General features: G+C 45.4%; 1 pseudogene; it reads left to right on the forward strand.

Moving 5' to 3' along the window:
- LOC142803171 (5-hydroxytryptamine receptor pseudogene) overlaps positions 1-10,172 on the forward strand; it is a 55,479-nt pseudogene extending 45,307 nt beyond the window's left edge.
- Positions 10,173-11,007: the final 835 nt, after the last annotated feature.

The following is an 11,007-nucleotide window of genomic DNA, read 5'->3' on the forward strand; positions in this document are numbered from 1 at the left end:
TGGGTGCACGTTAAAGAACCCCAGGTGGTCGAAATTTCCGGAGCCCTCCACTACGGCGCCTCTCATAATCATATGGTGGTTTTGGAACGTTAAACCCCACATATCAATCAAAGCGGAGCTAGGCAGTATACTTTGGTTCTTATAGGTTTTTCTCTCTTTTCTGTCTTTTTTTAAATGCGAAGCATTTCTTGGCGAACTTCGGCGACTTTGAGCGTATCTATCTATCTATCTATCTATCTATCTATCTATCTATCTATCTATCCATCTATCTAGCCGCTTACGACTTTAGCTCTCCTGGCCGTTTCATTCATGATATCAATACCAAACTTCGTGTGGCATAACATGACTGTATGAAAAATATATTCGACTAGTCATAACAAGAAAATCATGACATGTATGTCATGAAAGTCATGATTCACAATTCATGATCTTGCAGCTCTCGCGGTGGTTTCGTTCACATGACATGTTGCAAAACTCGTATGGTATCACATGACTGCATGGTGAAAGCAAGCGACAGACCCTAACGTAGAAATCAAGACATGCATGTCATGTAACAACATGATTACATGCCACGCTCATGATGCGCTCGCGGCCATTTCCCTAGTGTCACATACACCAAGTTCGGTATTACAGTACTTGAATGGATGACAAAGGTATGTGACTGGTGCGAATATGATAATCATGAGATACGTGTTATGTAACAACCTGACTACACGCCACGCACATGATGCGCTGGCGGCCGTTTCGCTAGCTTCCCATGTACCAAACTCGATATTACGTGACGTGAACGGACGACATAGGTAAATGACATATCCAAACAGGATAATCATGATATGCGAGTCATGTAACATGACTACATGCCAAACTCATGGTGCGCTCGCGGCCGTTTCGCTAGCTTCACATATGCCAAATTTTGTATTACGTGACGTCAATGAATGACGAAGGTATGTGAATAGCGCAAAAATGATTATTATGAGATGCGTGCCATGTGAGAACATAACTACATACTACAGTCAAGGTACCAATACGTTTCGACGTGACGCGGTGTGCGTGCTCGCTGGCGTTCATTTCGTCGCGTCACGCTGGTCTTGCGACGCCAGGCGCCGGTCTTGCCATATACTCACAGGCGTGTGCACCCTTCATCCCTCTTTTCTTCCACCCCTCCCCTTATCCCCTGTGTAGAGTAGCAGGCTAGAGCGAACTAGCTCAGGCCAACCTCTCTGCCTTCTAATAAATTCTCACTCACAGGCGTGTGCCGTGCTGCGTTGCTTTGACGCATGCGCGTTTGATCGCGTTCGGCGTCCCTTCGTCACGAAAAAAGGGACACGCAGTGTTGTCTGGGTAACGCATCGGCGCGAAAAGCAGCGTGGTACAAACATGATAATTCTGACAGTCGTGTCATGTAAAATATGACAACATACCACGCTCATAGCGTGCTCGCGGCCATTTTGCTAGCTCCACGTACACTAAATTTGGTATCACGTGACGTGAATGGACAACGAAGGTAAGCGACACATTCAAACATGATAATCATGACAAGTAAGTCATGTACGGCATCATTTACCTCCACCTCGTGACATTATGCTGATTTTAAAGTTACATATTAACCTTCCTCATTCGTGCTTCGCATATTGTCGATTCCCACTGTACGTGGGATCTGCCAATTGTTTTTCACTGTATACTTATACTTCCTTCTTACTCTCCATTGGTTTCTTTTTCTTGATATATCTAATTTTCTTCCTATTCTTGCATTTCCTTTTTCTTTTTTCTACTTTCTTGCTTGCTCGCTTTCTTTTAGTTATTTTTGTAGTTGATGTGGTCTTTGTTACTCCAGTTGACGATCGAATGCGACAACATACGACAGTCCGGGTAGCTAGCGTGCTCCGCACTTACAAGGCCAGAGGAAACTAGTACTTCCAGCCCGGTGCTAAGTTGTGACCATATTTACTATTTAAAATATCTGCAATATGACAATACGCTCATATAGGTTGCAGTAGTTGCGCAGATGCGTCGGTATACGAGCCAATTAAATATGGAATGGCTTCTTTCGGATGTCCTGATGATGGCCGTGTAGTGGATTACCGCAGGCGCATGCGGGTATGCCCTGGCCATTTAGGTCAGCAACTGCCTTGCCTGAGCTTCCCTCGCAACGTCATGACGTATTTTTATCCCTTGCTCAACAGATCGGTGCCTCTCAGATACGGAAGACAATGCCCCGCAGATTCCTTATGGGAAGTAGTATAGGGGCTCTTTCCGAAAACGCAATCGGTTACAGGAACTAATGCGGAAGGTTTCTTTTTTGGAATTCTTGAAGAGCGTTGCTTTCACAATTGCAGTTTGGTGATTAGTCAGCAGGGAGGGGGCCCGCACGCCGCGAGGCTCTGCCTGTACCATCAGAAGTTTTCTGAACAAAATTGCAGTGTGATAGTTTGTGCGTCGCTGATTTTTTTTTTACTTCCGCTGAGCTGCGCTTTCGTCACGTATGCTGGTACGTTGGCACGGAGATGCTCGCCTGGCTGGATCCTTCGCGCGATTTTTCCTTCCATCCCTTGTCTCTTTTTGTGACCAGAAGTGCCACAGACAAATATCAACACTATCCCACAGGCATACAGCCTTTCGATTGCCTTGGCTTGCTACAAGGCGGTGAGGGCACTTTGCAAATGAAATTAGCAGGTTCTCGTGCATTTTTCATTCCCTTGTTTTTTTGTCTTTTTTTCGCGTACGTGAGTACGCAAAAAAAGAAACAAAAAGAAGAAACAAAAAACACGTGAACTGCTGCCACGGAAAGTTCCACGCATGCGAAAGCGTCTATTTGCCTCAGGTTACCTTTGTCGCCTTCCCTGTGTACTCAAGCGACCTGGGCAATTATAATATTCATGGGACGGTTCTTTTACTGTTGTAATCTTCAATCTTGGATGTCCTGATGCAACTTTTTCTTTCATGCCCCTCTATGGTTAAATGCATACACACCTTCTCCTGGTGTTTCTTATCCGCTTGTTGTATGACACGAACAGCTGGCAAAAACAAATTTTGGTTCTTTGTAAGTTTTTTTAACCTTTGCAGATGACTAAGCTGATGTACATTGAATGAGAGGCGAAAGAGAAACACTAAGGCTTACCTAGTATCGCATGTATAGAAAAAGTATGCGAGAAAGAATTCAAGTGAACAATACTAAAAGTCATCAACTTTTCGGGTTATCCGGACAAAGGCGTCATTTAATATTTTTCTCTTCGTTACTAGAAAGGCTATCATTCTAATATCAGTAGGATGCTTTTTTTATTTGTCGCACTCTGAAAGAAGGCTATGCAGATAAATTATGACCGAGTTAATCAATTATATATATGCAAACTAGATTCACACATTTATTGGATATGCGGTGCCTCAAGTATTAGCAAGCTCCGTAGGATATGCTTGTCTTCTTTAGTAGTGCTCTGAAAGAAAGCCTTGCATATGAATTGTGATAAATATTATTGGTTGGCCCATTCCACAAAATAAGCACACGAAAAATAACTTTGTTGATGAAAGACACAGAGTGCTCGTAAGTCGAAAAAGATCGCTTTGTGAAACCTTTTGACTCTAATTGTGTATCTTTAAGTAAAGCTGTCATAACTCAGTGGATTGCACTGCAATCGAAGTTATGATTTTTTTTTCTTAGTGTGCTCAAGAGGTTAATCAGAAGTGCTGAAGCCAGGATGAGTTGGTCATCCATGGACTTGGCTTGTATTAGCGCGGTAGATATAAGAAGAAAATACAGCTTTCCTTCTTAGATGTACCGCACTATTATAAGCTGAGTATTAGGATATATTGTACCGCGCTAACACAAGCTAAGTCCATTGATATTGAGTTCTGTCGGGTCTTGTACGTAACTCTATTATGCCACCTACTTGTCATAGCAAGTTTATCATATGTCTCCTTTCATATAGGCTCAGTGCCCGTCACCTTCGGCTGCTCTCTTCAAGCATGGTAGTGCCACACTCTTTGATAGGAAAACAGAAATGCTAGCGTACCATGATTCATTTCGTTCAAGTTCATACGGCCCCTGCGCCCAAAAGGGGCACACAAACCTACACTAAAGTAACTCAAACAGCTAGTTTGGATACAATAAAGAATGTATTGCTCCATGCATAGCCCCACTTTCTGTGCTAATAACTGAAAATATGGTAGAGTAATCAGAAGCACAAATTAACAGACGCCTGTAGATAATGGTATTTGAAAATGACGAATATCCCTTCTCACTTGCTCTGCAAGCACTTCCTAGAATTCGCATATGTGATAACATGTGAACATTATTGTGCAGTATCCTTCTTATAATGTTTTTGACGGTATGAGTGCTCAATTTAACCGTGCTTCTTCCTTGCTATTTTTTTTTACATTTCAGGAGCAGTTCAGGACATGAATGGATATGCCAATGCTGCAGTGGACACCAACGCCCGTAGGAACTTACTGAAGAGAGCCAACTGCCGACGTAAAACTTTGTTTTTGGGAACGGAAACGCCGTGTGGAAACGATAATTCATCGTGAGGAAAAGCGACGGAAAAGACATTCGTGAGAGTAGAAGTCAATACGAGAGGTGGCCATGAGCGTCAGAATTGCTCCGGTCACCACTGAGTGGCCAGCGGTGCTTGTGGGCGCCAACCCGCACTATGCCAGCGTGCTCGTCGAGGGTGACGACACCGGCCACCAGGACAACTGGAGCAGCGCTCAACAAGACCCGTGGGTGGCGAACGACACGACCAGCATGCAAGCCAATCTCAGCCAGTCCTGGCACGAAAACCTTCCGGTTGTAATAACCGTCTCCCTGCTTCTCTGCTTGGTGATCATAGCCACCGTGATCGGCAACATCTTCGTCATCGCAGCCATCATCTGGGAGCGCAACCTGCGTACCGTCAGCAACTACCTGGTGCTCTCGTTGGCCGTTGCAGACTTGATGGTGGCTTGCCTGGTGATGCCACTGGGTGCCGTTTACGAGGTGACGCGCGAGTGGAGAATGCCACCGGAGCTGTGCGACGTGTGGACGTGCTGCGATGTGCTGTGCTGCACCGCGTCCATCTTACACTTGCTCGCAATCGCTGTGGACCGGTACTGGGCGGTGACCATCGTGGACTACATGCGGCAGCGGGACGTTCGGAAGGTGGGCATCATGATCTTCTTGGTGTGGAGCGTGGCCTTCGTAGTGTCTATAGCACCGATCTTCGGCTGGAAGGACAAGGACTCGCGCAGCCGTGTCCTGCACGAGAAGAAGTGCCTGGTGAGTCAGGACGCCGCGTACCAGGTGTTCGCCACGTGCTCCAGCTTCTACGTGCCGCTCATCATGATCCTGCTGCTGTACTGGCGCATCTTCAAAGTGGCCCGCCAGAGGATTCGCCACAAGCCCGGAGCCAAGGCAGTGCTCATAGTTCACAAAGAACCGTCGACGTCGTCCGCCGTGGCTTCCAACGAGAACACGCCTCAGCACAATGCTACCGTCGCGAGCTCACCCGTGCGCAACAGCAGTAATCAGTCGTCGCCCAGCAACGGTATGAACAAAGCCATGCATGGTGGCATCGGCCGCCTTCTCGTGCTCACGAAGCGCGAGAAGAAGCACGTCGAGGAGACGATTGAGTCTCGGCGGGAGCGCAAGGCAGCCAAGACGGTGGCCATCATCACCGGCGTGTTCGTCATGTGCTGGCTGCCCTTCTTCGTCATGGCGCTCGTCATGCCACTGTGCGAGACGTGCGACCCCGGAAAGCTGGTGTTCAGTTTCTTTCTGTGGCTGGGCTACGCGAACTCGATGATAAACCCGATAATATATACCATATTCAGTCCTGACTTTCGCAACGCCTTTAATAGAATACTGTGTGGCAAGAAGCCGCCCATGAGATGACAGGAATGAGATTGCAGATTTGCAGCGGTTACACTGTTGGTTTTTTATCAAGCTTCAGGCCACTCTTGGTGACCTCTATATATGAAAAAAAATTATAACACGTTAACGCATTTTCGCCATCACTTCTGTCAAAGATATTTTTGTATTGACCCGCTAGAACAGAGTTTAAGTAACACTGCACATTTGCTTTCGCTTTTGTGCTTTTCTCGAACCACACAGCTTCAGTTAGCCAAGCCCGGAATGTATTTCATGTGGGTGTCGGGTGGCTTCTTCATGTAAACTATAGTAAGACACTACCCCTATCCCGTAACGAAGCAAAATTGCTAACGCGTCCTTTAGTGCATGTGGCTTTAGCCTTTGGGGCTCTGGCGAAAGTCACAGACACTCCACGTAAAGGGTAACTTTGACTTGCCCAAAATCCTGTTGCCTCACACCGGAATCCTGTTGCAAATATCAGCAGGTTCAGATTAGTATATCAGGTCAACAGTATAAAGGGTGCTCAGCTTCCTTGATATAACTTTTAGGTTAGAATTCTTCTGTAGTGATTGCGTTAAACCTGGTGCCAAACACAGCAGAAATGCCCTTGGCAGACTATTCTGCAAGTTTCGTGGGAGGTTCCTACAGCGCATGGGGCTCTGCGCTGTTTGTTAGCCTCCTTCAACGCGCCTTTCTCATTCGCTCAAGCGCAGCGCTTATCACTAAGCACATTCTCTTCATCGACACCTACTCTTCAAACTTGATTACCGCTTTTTGCTTGCATTGCATCGCTGGTTGTTAAAATTTCTGAAGTTTTTGTGAGGGTGTTCATTCATTTGGAGAGTGTATTTTCCGAAGCCACAAAGGCTTCTCCACCAACTCGTCAAGAAGCGCACATGGGCAAGCCTATAAGAAAAAGTGACGAACTCGTTCAGGGGCTGCTTCGAATTTGTCAAGGGACAATGAATCACGTCGTTTACCACGTGCTGGCTCTTCGCCTCACTGACATCAGCGAACGCAGTCAAACTTCCAGAGAAGTGTCCCAGCTCCTCATCAATGTACAGTATATTCATTGTGATATTATCGGACGTCTAGTGTTTGAGTGACAGAAAAAAATGTCTACGTCTTGTCATGCCCAATATGACTGTCACCGTGTAGCAGTTGCACTTTCGGTGATTCGCATTTTGTTGTATAACAATGTCACTGGTTAACCATATGTGTGTTGAGCATCTGTATTTTTCATGTTTTTGTCGCTATGAACTCGCATATTGTACTCACTCTTCTAAAGGTACTAATGTGATACGTTGCCTAACCATACACCTTTTTTTCGGGTGTCCTCGATGTCCCATGCCCTCGTCAATGCATGCATTTGCCCTCTCTAAATCTACTGAGCCCTACGAAGCCGACGTATATAAAAAGCAAGAGCATCGTTTCTCGTGGAGGTAAGTTTTTTTCCAGCAGATGTTAAAAACCCGTACGACGACAGCTTTCGTTATAAGCACACTCGGAATGTGTGTAAGAGAAATTATTTTATAAGGTATGCTGGCATTGTACGCCTAATGATGTCCTTATTATTCTTTAGGAGTGCTAGACTGATAGGTACAAATTCACTGGTATCTAGAACACCCATGCCACCTAATAATGCAAGGATAAGAAACATAAAAAAATAAATTTAGGCGTATGCAACGGTTGAGTGTGCCGTTGCTTACAGAACCGCGGCAAACAATGTGGGTGTTCTTTTCTCATTGAAAAATGAGGAGCTCCTAAACATTAGAACATGAAGACGAAACTGTTCACACAAAAGTCAAGAATTTTCCGCAATGCAATCAGCTAAATCAAACTTTAAAAAACATAGGACATAAGGTACAGTTCTCGGCGAATGAATTATGAGACTCCAAGCGAGTGGTTCTTGGCGGTAAGGGGACGGTGACAGCGAGAGGGCTTTTAAGGGGTGGTTACTGTATACGGAAATTCAGTCTGTGGTGCGCGGTGGACTGCTACAGTCCTTCGAACACATACGGCAAACCAGTCTGTGGTTCGCGGTGGACTGCTGCAGTCCTTTGGAACACGCGCCCGCCACCAGCTCCAGTGGTCTCACGTGGCATGGCCGTGATCGCAGCGCAGTATTATTGCGATAGCAATTACATCACCAGCGAGAGAGCGTGAACAGCGCGCATTAGAGGCGCTTTAGTTACCCCGCTCCTTGCGATAGGCGCTCTTCCTACCTTTAATACCTGTGCTTTGCCCTACGATGTGTGTTCACCCGTGTGCACGATTATAGAGTGATGGGGGCGGTTTTGTACGCCATCTCTTCACCGCTATGCTTGGAGTTACAAATCGCACAAATGTAACTTCACTCGCTGCAGCAACCACATTTGCGAGGAAAACTGACCACTTCGAAAGTCACTGCAGTTTGCGCTCGTCCAATGCGTGTTCTTTTTGGGGCGTCCTTTGTGTTTGACAAGGGCGCTCAACATTTCAAGCTGCCTTGTTGTACTTCGCTTGGCATTCCAAGTACATTCATTTGCTTCTCGCATGTGGTGACAATGGGACTTTTTTTCTGGGTAAGGGGGACACACCATGGCAAGCAATGATATGCTGGTACCACCAAGAAGCGAGACTGATCGGTTGCCTACCGAATGCAAGGACCACATGTCACGAACAGCGTCACGCTCCTCATCAACCTTCCCGCCTTCAGCGACGTTCTCCGAGTGTCATGTTTCAATTGCCGAGTACAGTACTTTTAGAAGCTAGCATAGCACAGCACAGCTAGTTTTACGTATTATATTAAGCGCAAATTGAAAAATAAAACATTAGGATATCAAGGTGCTTGCCTCAGTAATATTAACATAGTTTTTTCTATGCCACGCTAAGAGTTTCCTCCGCACAAGCTTTATTACCAATGCGATGTTCATAAGAAACAAAAGCTGTTACGCCTCCCGTATAGAGAAGGCGCTCTTTCACGTCAATATTTTAATTTCTTGTAGACAGTCTTCTTATCTGTCGAAGCATCACGCCGCGTACACAGTAACGTGTGATATTCGTTGCATTATTGAAATGACGATTTCCCATCCCTTGCTATACAAGACACTCGCTTCAAGTAGTGTCTCAATGTAGCTGCATGCTTTAGACTGGCAGCTTTCCTATGTAAGTGCTTGAAGGCGTCAGCAGAGCAGGTACGCGTAGGAGCCGAATGGTGGCATGTCCAACAGTAAATACTCAAACCTCTCCATCAGCATCCCGTATCAGACTTAGCGTCGACCATCCTGTTCGTTGTGCTCCAAGTTGGTTACCTACATTTATCCCCTCAAGACTCCCGCTGTCTTCCTGCATAGTAAGAGCCTGTTGACAAAGTGTTTCCCTAAAAAAAAAAAAGAGCGCGCTTAGCAAAGTGAGCAGTACCTAAGTAGCAAGACTGCCAAGGCTTTTCGCTCAAGAAATTTCAAAGCAGTCGTGCTATGTAAAGTTGGCATTGTCATTGTACAGTAACATATAGCTGTTCGTGGTTGTCAGTCTCTTCGTGTGGGTGTGAGAATGAGTGTGCCAATGGATGTGTTGTACGCCAATTTATCGTCCCCTTTGACTGTGCTGCTCCCTGAATCTTCAGTGTACATGCTCAACTGACCATATTTATTTTTCGGTGAAACACACTAAACGAGCAGCATTTAGAAGCGTGTTTGTGGTAGCGGGAATGTGCAAGCAACATAGAAGCTGACATGACTGCTTTCTTAGAAAGTAGGCGGGATACCAATACTGAAAATGTTTCAATAAAAAAGAAGCATTAAGTTCGGCCCGTTTTACCACGAGAATTACCTTGCTTGTAAGTTTACTGTCTGCCCTCCAAATGATGATATTCACAAGGAACGTCATGTGGTGACAAAAAATCGAGTGATCGTAAAACAAAGCGGTAATGAACATGACAAATAATAAAGCTTAGAAACGCGCGGATGATATTATTTAAAGTTTTTAAGCAAAAAAAGATGAAACTATGAGATAAAGAGAAATGAAATGAAGTAACCGGAAAAGTAACTCGACGTCGATGTGTACCGAACCGACAACCATTGATTTGAATGATGTGGATTCGGTACCCACCTGCGCCGAGTAATGTTAGTTGTGTTATGTTTATGTGATTTATTATGTTAGCTATTCTATGACAATGACACATTATATTGGCACAGTGTGTTTTATGTGCCCTCTCATTGACATAAAAAGTGCAAGGACCTCTAGATTAAAAGGAGAAACACGTTTTGGTGTAAGATAGTGAAAGGGTACTTTTTGCAACTTTTCTATGAATATTTAAAGGTAGTGTGGCAGTTTTTTTAGTTTGTCAAGCTCATAGCGTCTTTTTGGGGAGTAGGGGGGGGGGGGAGAGAGAGAAAAACCATTTATTGAATGAAGCTTGTGAGGGAAGCTGGGAGGGTCCGTTATTCCAGCAGGAACCCTATGGCTTGGACAGCCCACCGAGCTCGAGCGACGAGTTGACGCTGCTCGACCAGGTCTGGCTGAGAGATCGCAGCCTCCCACGCTTTGCTGAGGGGGGGAGTAAAGTTCTTTACAGCGCTCAAGGCGCAAACAGTGTCATGGCGTGCCATTTCCTACTATTATCGCGATGGAGGTCTGTACGAGGTTTTGGTTAATCGGTGTTAAAGATGGACGCATACAGCAACATGAACAGGAACCGACGAACAGGAGTGGATAGTGCGTTTGAACCTTTTGGTTATCACTGGCTCTTGTACCATTGACGGTTATTTCATGGTATTCCAAATGTCTTTGCGTTGCGTACTCTGCTTCATCTCGTGTTTTGTTATTCTGTGTCCCATGATAAATTGTGTATTTTTTTTCTTTGATTGCGATACGTGTATCACTAAATGCACACATCTTTGTGTAGCAGCATGTGCGTTTTAATGAAGCAGGTTTTTTCAGGTGTCGGAGCGATGGGGAATAATAGAAGCATGCGACTGTTCAAGGCGCTGAAGTCTGACTGCCTAAACTCATTTTGTTAGAAAAGAGCATGTACGGCACCGGTTCTATTCCCAGGATTGGCGGACAACTGTATGTAGCGGCGCTTCTCAGCAGATAGCAACGATGTACTGTCATAGCTGACTGAGAATTAGTTGGAAAAATCAAACCTCTTGAAAAAAGCTTCGATTTTCATATGGCAGATACTG

This window comes from Rhipicephalus microplus, chromosome 1 (genome assembly GCF_043290135.1).
Source record: "Rhipicephalus microplus isolate Deutch F79 chromosome 1, USDA_Rmic, whole genome shotgun sequence".
Classification (NCBI taxonomy): Eukaryota; Metazoa; Arthropoda; class Arachnida; order Ixodida; family Ixodidae; genus Rhipicephalus; species Rhipicephalus microplus.